The sequence below is a fragment of the Enhydra lutris genome, unplaced genomic scaffold, assembly GCF_002288905.1.
Source record: "Enhydra lutris kenyoni isolate GAN:26980312 unplaced genomic scaffold, ASM228890v2 scaffoldscaffold27, whole genome shotgun sequence".
Lineage (NCBI taxonomy): Eukaryota > Metazoa > Chordata > Mammalia > Carnivora > Mustelidae > Enhydra > Enhydra lutris.
Genome location: NW_019154111.1, coordinates 22,876,535 through 22,889,229, shown reverse-complemented (window position 1 = coordinate 22,889,229; position 12,695 = coordinate 22,876,535). Strand labels below are relative to the sequence as shown.

The 12,695-nt window shown below is 37.6% G+C and overlaps 1 protein-coding gene across 1 annotated transcript in view; it reads left to right on the top strand.

Annotated features, from left to right (window-relative positions):
• The window catches only part of LOC111152043 (cystic fibrosis transmembrane conductance regulator), a 163,960-nt gene that overhangs the window by 68,917 nt on the left and 82,348 nt on the right, over window positions 1-12,695 (top strand). The gene's annotated exons all lie outside the window — the stretch shown is intronic.

Sequence of the window (12,695 nt, the reverse complement as noted above, 5' to 3'; positions counted from 1 at the left end):
TGATCTGCCAGTAGAGAATCAGAGATAAAATTGTGATTATATTTTATCGAAAACAAATCTGGGTGTTTTTAGAGACCACAGATATTTGTCTAGGTGGGGACTGGGATATAGGAGTGGTAGTGTCTTGCAAGATAAATCACAAGCCTTATTTATTAGTTGAAAGGTGTTGGAAGGTTTCTGGTGAGCTTTATTATTACTGTTATTATTTTTTGCTTTGAATATACCTTTCCTCACAAAATAATTTTATAAATGGTGATTTGATTCCAACAAATAAAAGTATATTTAACCCAAATAGACCATAGCTGTATTACTAATAATAAATTCAGAGCTGTGGGTCCCTCATTCATGAAATGAGCATTTACTAACATGAACATTGCGCTAAGTGTGGGAAAACCAAGCTGAAAAATACACAGTCCATTTTCTAAAGGTTCATGTTATAGTGATCTGTGTTTTAATGAACTATTGTATGGTATGTGAATTATATCATAATAAAGCTGTTAAAAATAACGAAAGTAAAGAGGATAAGAGGAAGAAGAGCATATTCTTTTCTCATTTTATGACCAACCTCAAAATTATTTTTAATGTGTATAAGTTAGTTTTTTTAGTATATTCATATTTATGGACTATTTCCATCCAAAGGAAAGGCCATCAAATCTTTAATTCCTCTAAAAGTAGTTTCATTAACACTCAGTTTTCATTTCTTCATACCTACCTTGCCCCCCAGCACACATACCTGGCTCTAAACAACCACTAATCTACCTTGTATCTCTAAAATTTTCCTGTTGTGGACATTTAACACAAATGCAAACATTCAGTATATGGCCTTTTGTGCCCAAATAAACTTTTAAACTAGAAAAAGTTAAGAAGTCTTCATTTTGAAAACATTTGAGGCTTGCTGCATTTCGTAAAAATAAAATAGGATAAGATCCTTATACTTGAGAGGTTCATGGACCAGTAGGGGAAAGAAACATATTAATAAGGAATGTAGTTGGTGCTCTAATAGAAAATGAAAGAGTGATTTCTGTAGGAGTGAAAAGAGGGAGCATAAGAATAGATCTCCGTCTGCCTGATGTAAAGAATAACCTCCAAAGGTGGTACAAGGATAATGTCCTCTAATAGAATGATTCACTGTGGAATTTCAATGTGACAAGAGTGAAATTGATGGCTTTGGAGGATTTTTTTTGATTAAGAACATTAGAGCTTGCCAATAAAGTAGAGAGAAGTTTAGGTTGGTCCGAAGAAGTGGGAGATTGATGAATAAATGGTAACTGGATTATTGAGAAAATTAAATGGGATGAATATAGGGTATGTAACATAGTGTCTGGTGTAAATAAGCTATTCTATAAATATTAGCTCCTTTCTACTTTCTTTTGAGGTGGCGAATACTGCTAGAGAATGTGATGTAAGATAGATGTGTTCTTAGAGTCAGTTCTTATTAGAGAGTGACTACTATGGAAATAAGATGGAACTTGGTATAAATAAGATGGCTGTAAAAAGTCATCAATGTGAATTTTAATGATGATGAAAGTCATTATAAGAAAAATGATAAAAGTGGTTATCTGTAAATATGGTAGTTGTTCTTCCTGACCCAAACAGAAGTTAGAGTATCCTGTCAAAGAAACCAGATGGCATTGGACAGTTTAGAGTTCAGGCACATTGTTTCCATGCTCCAGAAATGGCAGTGGGGTTGGGCAGTGATTCTAGTTTCTATGTGCCTTTCACACCCGAAAACACGACTCTGTACCAGACACTGTTCACTGTAGTGGGGTCAGGGCAGGTACAAAATGAAAACATTATTATCCCTCCTCAAATAACTTATGGGCTGGTTGGGGGAAAACATAAAGGAAGAGATAGCAAGTATTGGAATAAAGGTATTCTTAGGGCACTGCGGAAGCCCAGTTGAGGGCTTTCGGTTTGCCTCAGCAGTTCAGGAAAGGCTTTCTCTAAAAGTGGACAACCTGAGGGATGAGTAAAAGTGGGAAGGGTATTCTGGACAAAAGGAACTGAGCAGAAACACAGGATGTGAAACCAGTTGGTTAGTGCAGGGAACCGTGTCTTGGTAGAACCAGAATATAACTTGGGGGCACTGAGTGTGGAAAGAGGAATGAACCCATTGGACCACGGCCTGGGGGCCTTGTACACCAATCTCAGGAATTTGGTCTTGGAGAGCTTTAATCAGGGAAAGAAGGATGCAGGCAGTTTTGTGTTTTTGATATATCACTTGGCTCTAATATGAGAAACAGAATTAAGGTGGGTGCATTTTGAAACTGGGATGGCAGAAAGAATATATATTTTGAAATCTGACAGAGTTGGGTTACTAAAGAAAGTTATTTAATCCTATTATACACTGACTTTGTCCTTTTAATATGGAGATTATATTATTTATTTTGATTTTTTTCTGGCACACCAAAATTACTTAATAAAACAGCCAGTAGGAGTAGTTGTCGTCGTCATCATAGTAGTAGTATTTGCTGTTCTGACTAGAAGGAGACTAACAGGAACTGTTTCAGTAATCCAGATAATGGTTTGGAGGGACAAGAAGAAACAGAAATTAAGCAGAGGCATTGTGAGGATATCAAGAATGCCATATTTATATACTATTTCCATCCAAAGGAAGGGTATCAGGGAAAATGGGCCTTCAAGGAAGACTGAGAGTTTTTTTCCTGAAGAAATTAGAAGAAGAGATAAATTGGTTTAGGATTAAGGATTCCTTGCACAACAGGAACTGAAAAGGGGGCCAGGTAGGATTGCTATGGGTTTAGGACAGAAGCACGTGAAGGTGAATTACATACAACTGAGACATCTGATCAAGACAGAAAGATCATAAGTCTTACTAATAAGGTTTCCAGTGGAGGACACCATTAGGTAGAATTGAATAAATAACTTTATAACGATGATGATATGCATTTTACTTCTGTAATGTACACTTCGCTCTTCTTCCCCTTTGCCTTAAATTGTCAAAACACTGAGCTTTTCATTTCTAATGATCTCTGAGTCCTTCCTCCCTCCTGTCCCGCTGACTGTTGCAACTAGGCCTTTCTAGTCATCTTGTTAGAGGCAAAAATACATCCAGCACCCTAAATTCTCTGTACTTGATACTGGCAAATGTAGTGAGTACACTGAATATAGAGCGTGTCTGCTTCTTTTCTTGTTGTTGAATATTCCCTGTATATTGTTATCTATCCAACCACATGACAAATTGCTTGAGAGCTGTGACTCTTAAACCTTTATTTTGGTATATTCCGCCCAGGACATGGAGAGGCGGTCTTGTAAATTCTTTCAGGTGACGTTTCAGCAATATCTTGGAGTAGGCATGCCAGTTATGGGAATCGTTCTCAGCAGCTGTTCCCCTCTGAGTCTCCCAGTCTCAGGGTTGGATGAGATGGTTCCATGGCGGGAGTATGTTACTTAGTAAGGAGTAAGGAAAGGAATTACAAGTGCTAGACTATCTTAGTCGAACTCAAAGGTGTCGTCTATTTTCAGTCCCTAAGAGTTTCTACTTTTGGTATTTTTCTTGTTGTCATGAAATAAGTATTCCTCACCTTTCAAGAAGAGGCCAGTGGGGGCCTTCCCAAGGGAGGGTTTTCTTTTTTAAATGTGGAGGAGTTTGGAGCTGAGGACCATGAAACTCCCACAGTGTCCCCAAAGGGGAGCAGCTGGTGCCTGCCACAGTCGCCTTGGCCGAGTCCCCCGCAGGGCTCCAGGCCCCCAGTACAAAGAGTCGTGAGTCCATCTGTTTTCATTTTGACTGCCAGCGTTGATCTGTTTCTGAATGTGCTCCAGCCAGACTTGGAACTGGAGATGAGAACGGGATATTTTCTTCCTCATTTTTGTGTTTTTGTTCAGCTCTAATATCTACAGAGCACTTGCGTATGTAGTGATGCCTGCCGTCATAGGAGCAGGCAGGTAGGGGTAAATTGGCGTGGATAGGAAATAGCACGCACAACATATTTCACATAGTTTTCTGATTTCAGTCTGCTGAAAACTCTTCCCTCAGAGGGATAGCTTAAAGACTTTATCACGGGGAAGGGCCCGGAGACAGCTCTGTGCTGATAGAATGACTTGTAGTGTGCAGACCCGAGGGAGCAAGTCAGGTGTGGATCCTTCGCCTTCAGCCCTTCTCCTTTACGAATGTCTCTATGTCTTGCTTTATGTTTCCTACTTTGGATCTAGATGATGGTACCACAGATTCCTAGACAAATGTAGAGGTGTTTGTTTTCTTCATGTTTCTTTTTTTTTAAGATACTATTTTATATCCCAGTGCCAATCAACTTATTCTCTTTCCATGTAACCAGACCACCCCTGAGGGTTCTCCTAAATATTTGAACGCTTTTGTAACCAGCCCTGGAAATTTTTGCTAGCTTAAAAAAGATGACTCCGTTTAACTGGGCCCTTGTTAACTTACTTATCTCTTAAGGAGATTATAACCCTGTTTAGTTATTAAAAGAGGGACAGACTTCACTGTTCTCTTGTCTTTCTTTATTTTCAGGTTATTGTTTTTTTTTCACACTTCACCAATACCTTACCCTACCATAGAACCCCACAGTTGACAGCAAGAGAATTCTAGGCAGGCTGGTGTTTGGGTAATGGGTAGTTGGACTGACTATATTCAGTGACTCACTCTCTTGTAAAAGTACCTGGGTTTGGCTTTTATGATAGTGTGTGGTGGGGCGTGGGATATGAGAAGAAGCTAAGGACTTAGGATATATAATCGGTTTTCACAAAGTTGTTGAGATCCTTTTGTAACCGCAAAATGGTCTTCATTAAGTATTCGTCTTGGCAACCATTACATATGCATTGTAATAAAAATATTTACTATGTTTGTTGCAGAATTAAAATCTGTTTGTGTTTTCTTTACCACCACTGCTTGGCAGTTTTCATCTTTAAGTCGCTAGAAGAAAGCAAATTAGGAGGAAAATTGGCAAGAAGTTGCTAAAGAAAAAAAAAAAACTTGGGAGGGAAATTGGCAAGAAATATGAAAAACTTGGGAGGGAAGTAAGCAAAGAAATGAGTTAATGACGGTTCTGGAAAATAAATTCCACCCTGCAGATACCGCAAGTCTAATTAAATTTGAATTTGACCTCTGGATACCCACATCTGGCCAAAACTAACCTGTGTGAACAGAGGCTTATCCTTTGGATGGTCAGTCCACAGGAGAATTCAGGAACGTTCATTTGAGAGATCTGTCAATAAAAAGGGGCCATAGGAATTAACATCTGCATTCAGTAGCAGCCGAGACATAAAACGGATATTTGAAACACGTTGAACTATGTCCCCTAAGCCAGAATAAACCGTACTTAATGACTGCACCTTGAACCACCTGTAATTTTCTCTTAATAGGTAATTAAGTTGGAAAGCACTGCCATTTATTTACTGTAATATGAAGCAAGTACATTTATTTTATAGAATCACTGAGCCAGAACCTAACAGAAATGCCATAGCACTTCCTGAACTGAACTGTTATTTCACTTCATTTGAGCCCTGAAACTTAAAAAAATAAACTCTAGCTAACATCTGTCGAGAGAGTACATGTTGGCATTGCTGTGCTAAGCACTTTGCACACATTGGTCCATCGAATTCTCACTTTCTTGTTATCTAGTGACAGCTTTGCTTAGAGTTTGCTATCAGAGAGAAACTGTGCTGAATTCTTAAAGTGTGAACCTGATTTTAGGAATTGAAATTACAAATTCTGGAATTAATTATTAGCTTAACAAATGAGAGTTTTACATCTCTAAAACCAAAATAGCCATAAGACTGCTGGTCTCAGTAAGATTTGGACAAGTCAACAGAACAGTAATATAAAAATTTAATTATAATGGTCTGGGACCAGGCTATCTCAGGAATAAATAATGAAATGAAGATATTCAAGGTAAGGTTTTATATTAAAAGACAAAACAAAAAAAAAATGACATTTTCCAAAGGTAAAAACCATGATGTATCATCATGTCTATGCTCAAGATTTCACCCCTCCTGAAGAACTGGGATTCTGAGCCATGCACTCTCAGAATTATCTTCTTTGTAGCAGTGGCTAACAAAACAAGATCAAGGGAAGATTTTACACTTATATTTCATACCTTAGAACTCAGTGATGTTCATAAAGGTCTTTGTTAGGAAAGGAAACTTGTTTTTTCTAAAAATTCTGAGTATAAGTGTTCCCTTGAGAAAACAGCCCTCGAAATGGCAATTGTATTACTGTTAGTGTCTTTCAGAATAAAGTCTGAAATTTCTATTCAGAAGGTTTAGGTAGGCTTGATTCAAATTTTCTAAATTAAAAAGTTGACTTCAGCAAATATTTGAGTTCCTCTCATGGATGTGTAACATTTTAGGCACTGTGGATGCTGCCTTCAATTATAACAAGGGTCCCTGTCTGCAATTAATTTTTGACTTATAGATATTTGGGGGGAAAGATTATATATATATTCATTTAGTAAATATTTGTAAGTGCAAACATTGAACTAAGTACTCTGCCAAACTCTGGGAATTATTAATGAACAAGACACAATCCCTGTCCTTAAGGGGGTTTTATTCTAGTGGAGATGACTAAGTAAAAACCAGAGCAGTTTGATAAATTCTATGATATTGATTAATATAGGGTCCTTTAATGAGTACAAGGAAGTAACATTTAATCTGATCTTAGAAGTTCAGGCAAGGCTTCCCTGGAGGAAGTGCCATCTCAGGTGAGAGATGATGGATGAGCAGGAGTCATTTGAGTGAAGAAGAACAATGAGAACATTCCAGAAAAAGAACAGAATGTACAAGGCCGAGAACCCAGAGGGAGCACTCTATATCTGAGGAGCTATAGTCAGTTCTGTGTGGCCAGAGTGTATAATGAAATGGGCCTGGAGCCAGGAGAGAGCACTGCACTTTTGCAGGAGCTCTAGGTAGCGCAGCAAGACTGGGATCTGGAAAAACAGGGGTATATCGTGATAGCTGAACTAGGAGCGGCCAATCAGATCATGGTTTCTATCCTTCCATTTGCCAGCAATTTAAAAAAAGCCAAAAGAGGCAGAAAGACAAAGTCACCCCTTTCACTTTGTGTTTCATATAAATCCAGTTGGTGAAATCCACTTCTCAAACAGCCTTCTAGCTGCAGAGGAGTGAGAGAAATGTGGTAATTGGTGGGAGCACAGGGAAGTACCCTGGGAGGAGAGCAAATGGGTCTCTAGCATCCTCCACCGTGGCGTTTCTTTATTGGAGGAAGTGTCATAATAAAAACAGTATTTTAGGAAGATTCATCTAATATAATATGCAAATTGGAGGGGGATAATGGAAGTGTTGTGGTTAGAAGTTAATGAAATATTGGCATTCCAATTTTAAAGAAAAGAAGTAAAATTTTTAAGGGACTTGTTGAAGATCCAAAATTGATGGGATCAGCAAGAGAATCCAAGTCTTCTGACTCATTTTTTTTTTCTGTACTCTATTAGGGTTATTTCTTATTAGAAAAGAAACTCTAGATTAGACTCTAATGACTTATCCATTGACTATTGCTGATTATAAGTTAGAACTTTAGGCTAGTTAATCTCACTGTGATGTTAACAGTATCATTAAGCCATCAAGACTATAAATTTACCAATTGTAAGAAGTTGTGATAGCAAAGCCTTGTGACCTAATGGCATTGAGAATTCCATGACATAGTTGTGAAAACTATTTGCAGCTCCTAAATAAGCATATCTTGGAAAAACCACCTATACCACACACTTGAAATTTAAATAAGTCAGGACATTTCTTCCTAGATCCTCTTCCAAATTATTTTCTCCTTTTCCTTTGCCCTTGAGGCAGAATCTCTTCTTCAAGCCTCATAACCTCAACTTTAAAATATGGAAGTCCAGGGGCGCATGGGTGGCTCAGTCGCTAAATGTCTGCCTTTGGCTCAGGTCATGATTCCAGGCTCCTGGGATCAAACCCCTCATCAGGCTTCCTGCTTGGCAGGAAGCCTGTTTCTCCCACTCCCCCTGCTTGTGTTCCCTCTCTCACTGTGTCTCTCTCTGTCAATTAAATGAATAAAATCTTTAAAATAAATAAAAAAGACAGGTCCAAGTAGGAGGGCAGTCTGTAGAGGGCAGGAAGCCTGCTTGGAGCCACTTGGGCAGCTAGGCTCCAATGTCAGGTCTTGAGGGAACAAGGATCATGGTGGAATTACTTCAGAGGGCGTGAGTGAGTGCATTTTGAAGCCTGGCAGCTAAGGAACTGAATTCCAAAGCTGATTTAGGCACTGGGGAGCTGGGAGCTGAGTTAGGAAGTCCAGAGCAGGAGCAACTGCAGGATAGCATAGTAATGTGGCAGCAGAGTACTGGGAGAGAAGTGCTTTATCAGGCATTGGATTTGTCCCAGAATCTTGGGTGGGTAGACCTAGAAAAGATAGTGAAGGAATTAACCGCTCCCTAAGTGCCAATTCTTAGACCAACTGAATCAAAATCATCTAGGAAGCTTTTAAAAACTGGATTTTTAAATGTCATTTCAGAGAATCTGAGATCTGGAGTCCAGAAATTAAATGAATCTAATGTAGAGCCAGAATAGGAGAAATAAGATACTTTGTTTAAGTATCTTTTCTAACTTTACTTCCTTGGGAGCATTTACTCAAGGACACTTTAAATCTGCATTCCAGTTCTTCCTTTAAAAATGTTAATGTTATCTTCAAATACAAATACAGACCTACATACATACAGAAATAAACACTAAAGAGGCATAGAGATATCAACAGAATTACGTATATACTCACAAGTTCATACATAAAACCATATATACATATGTATATCCTTGAATGTTAAGCAATAGTTTAATATTTGTGACAAGACTGTAACATCCATTATATAAAAGAACTAGCTTTTTGTATTTTTGTTGCCGGCAATAAAAATTATATTGGAATTTGAGTTTTCTGCTATAAATTTGGTCCATATCAAATCTCAATGAAAGAAGAGCTTTTATTTTTCAAGTTGATAAAAAGTTCTCACTTCTTATGCTTTCTAGCAAGGATTAATCTTTAGCCAGTGTTTCTGTGTATAGCTACTTGTAATCAAGTTTGACTTAGTTTAACAAATTATCTTTCCTAATAAGCAGAACTCCAGGGTTTTTTTGTTTTGTTTTGTTTTGTTTTGTTTTGTTTAAAGATTTTATTTATTCACCTGAGACAGAGAGAGAGAGAGAGGTAGCAACAGAGCACAAGTGGGGAGGAGTAGAAGCAGGCTCCTGGCTGAGCAGGGAGCCCAATGCAGGGCTTGATCCTGGGATCATGAAGCAGGCTCCTGGCTGAGCAGGGAGCCCAATGCAGGGCTTGACCCTGGGATCATGCCTGAGCTGAAGGCAGACGCTTAACCCTGAGCCACCCAGTTGTCCCTGAACTCCATGTTTTAATTTATGAATTCGTTCATGTGTATTTACTGCTGTAGGAGTTAAGTTCTGTTAATAAGAACTTCCCACCACTCTCAGGATAACATCCATGTTTACAAAAGCTCTGTGCAAAAATTGTTAAAATTCATTCTTTCACTCTCTTTCTAGAACGCTTTAGCTTTCTCCATTCTCTCCGTCCCTTCCTCTATTCTCCTACCCCTTCATCTGTTCCCCAACACTTCTTTTCATCTTCCTCCTTGCTCATTTTCCTTATGTATAAAGCATAAGAGCTTAGTAATTATTAAACATTAATAAAATTGGCACTGTCTAGTGATTTATTCTTAAAAACATGGTTTTATTGCATGTTATTACCTCTAAAGTTCATGTTCCCTCAACCCAAGTTTCACACCCCCTTCCTTACGACAAGCAGCTATGTTGTCAAGGTTGTTCTAAAGAGTGATAAGGTAGCCTTAAAACAAGTTTTATGATTTTTTCCTATCTACAGAGTCACAGGAAGCTCAAATGTACTTAGCAAATACTGCAAAATTGCAAAGAACCATTAAATGTAACACTCCACCCTTTTCTTAAAGCTCTCCCTCTCTTTAATGTAATGACACCTTGTATCATTCCTTTGTCCAATGTTCAAGTCAGTTAGTGAGCTTTATATTAGCAATTCCTCTTTAACAACTTCTGGTTTGTCTGGCTCAGTTAAATAATATTAGGGTGGTGTTTAGGTGCATTTTTAAAAGTAAAATGATAAACATTTGTGTGAAAAGTGCATGTATCATGTTGAGTATACTATATATTTCTTAATAATAATCTTTATTGCATACTTATTATACTATTACTTTGACCTTCTTTCATGCTCTTTATCTAGGTATTTTCAAGTGTTTTACAATCTCAAACAGACCTAATATATGCACAGAATCCTTTTATGTTGGCATTTGCCTTTCTGACCAGCATATTGTAAAGGAAGTTAGCCAAAAGAGTAAGGAAATGTTTGAGCAGGTGGAATAACTACAAGACGCAAATTCCTGGGCTTTTCTCTAATTCATCTGAGTGAGAATAGGTATAACATTTTGAACAAGCTCCCCAGGTGAATCTGAAATAATTGGCTCACATACTTCACTTTTAGAAACAATGATCCACATATTTGATTTTATCTGTAGATAAGCTGTGCTGAGAAAATTACTAAGAAATGAAATGGTGGTATAGCAGAGCTTCAGAAAAAGGGTTTTCAGCGTCTCCTTCAACAAGAAAGTTTAGCACAGTGTTTAAAAGTTTATATTTGATTTATGTTATGGCTTAGGTTTTTTATTTAAAAATCTCAGTAGTCAGTTTTTACATAAGTCACATCGTGCCCAGCATCTTAATGGCACTGAATGAGTTCCTCCAACATTTTTTATGGATAGCTCCTGAGGAACTCAAGTTTTGTGCCAGTGAAGAGAAAAACCATTTGTTTCTGTGCACGGAGTCTTCTCTAACCAACCCATGTCCTTACGGTGCTTGTCAAACTCATGTCACAGTACCAGGCGGTACAATTTTTTTTTTTTTTTTTTTAAGTTTATAATTTTCACGTAGAAGAAAATATGTTGTGGAGACTGAAAACTACCACCCTTAAGATAAATATATTATCAGGTTTGAGTGCCGTTAGTAATTAGCAAAGATAAATGTTTAACAATGTATACAAAACAAAGTGTTCTATGTTTAACCAAATAGAAAAAGCCAAACACTAATAAAGAAATCTACAAATGAACAATAAACTAGGCAATCAGGGCAAGTACTCACATTAGCAACAGGATATTGGTATTACTAATTTATTTGATCTTAAAATAATGAGCTTATTCACAATTCTATTCAATGTATCCTTACTATTTTGTTTCCTTTCAATCTCAGCTGTTTCCTATGACTTACATTCTTTGAAAAACTTACCTAATTATCCACACTTATACATTTCTCTTCATAAATGGCTTCTATCTAGAAAAAAGAGGCCAAATACGCTGGCTCAGAACCTCAAATCTTTTCAGAGGTGGGCATCTTTTATTTTCATGCTTTTTGAAAGATAGCCTATATCACTAGTGTCCATTCTGGATAGGAAATAACCATATGACAACATCCCTGATTTCTAAGTGCCTCAGGGGCTTGGACAAACTCTAAGTAGAACTTCCTAACAAATCTTTCCACCACCATTTTCCCATAAAACCCCAAGCTTCAGTCACTATGATGAATGTGATATATATTTTTCCAATCCATTTAATGGAATTTACACCTATGTATACATGTACTTATCAACAAACAATATTTAAGTTCTGTTTGGGTAGCTTAAAATTTATGTAAGTGGTGGACTTTCCACACATCATTCTCAACTTGCTCTCTTTGTCCCTATTACCTTTTTGAGGTCTAGCCATACTACTTATATGTAGAAATTTTTTTCATTCTTCTACTCCTATGCCACATTTTATTTACTCATTCTGCTACTGATGAACATTTAGATTTTTCCAAGATTTTACACAATAATGCAGTGAAAATTCTTTGAATATTTCTTTTTGCACATCTGCAAGAATTTCTCTGGAGTAGATATCTAGCAATTGAATTTAGGTGTTTTTGTGTACATAGGCACATTCTGAATTTTACTAGATACTGCTAAGTTGTACTTTAAAGTAGTTATACCAATTTATACTACTACCAGTCATTTTTGAGTATTCCCATTGATTCACATCTTTGAAAGCTCTCATTATTGATACTTTATTTTTTTATTTTTATTTTAAAAAAGATTTTTATTTATTTATTTGGCAGAGAGAGAGAGAGATCACAAGCAGGCAGAGAGGAATGCAGAGAGAGGGGGAAACAGGCTCCCCGATGAGCAGAGAGCTCGATGTGGGTCTCAATCCCAGGACCCTGAGATGATGACCTGAGCTGAAGGCAGAGGCTTAACTCACTGAGCCACCCAGGCAACCCAATACTTTATTTTTTTCTGAAGATTTTATTTCTTTATTTGACTCACAGAGAAAGAGAAAGCTCAAGTAAGTAGAGTGGCAGGCAGAGGGAGAGGGAGAAGCAGAATCCCTGCTGAGCAGCAAGCCTGATGCAGGGCTCAATTCCAGGACCCTGGGATCATGACCTGAGCCAAAGGCAGATGCTTAACTGACTGAGCCACCCAGAGGTCCTCTCTCTCTCTCTCTCTCTCTCTCTCTCTTTTTTTCCTGATTTGTAGTTCCTTGATTACTGGTGAGATTATACATATTTTCATATTTGTTTGCCATTCTGATTTCATATCCTTTGCCAATGGGGGGGGTGAGATATTGTGGTAGTTATGAGTATGGCCTTACAGACCACTACAGTGAAATTGAACAATGGTCCCAGTTGCT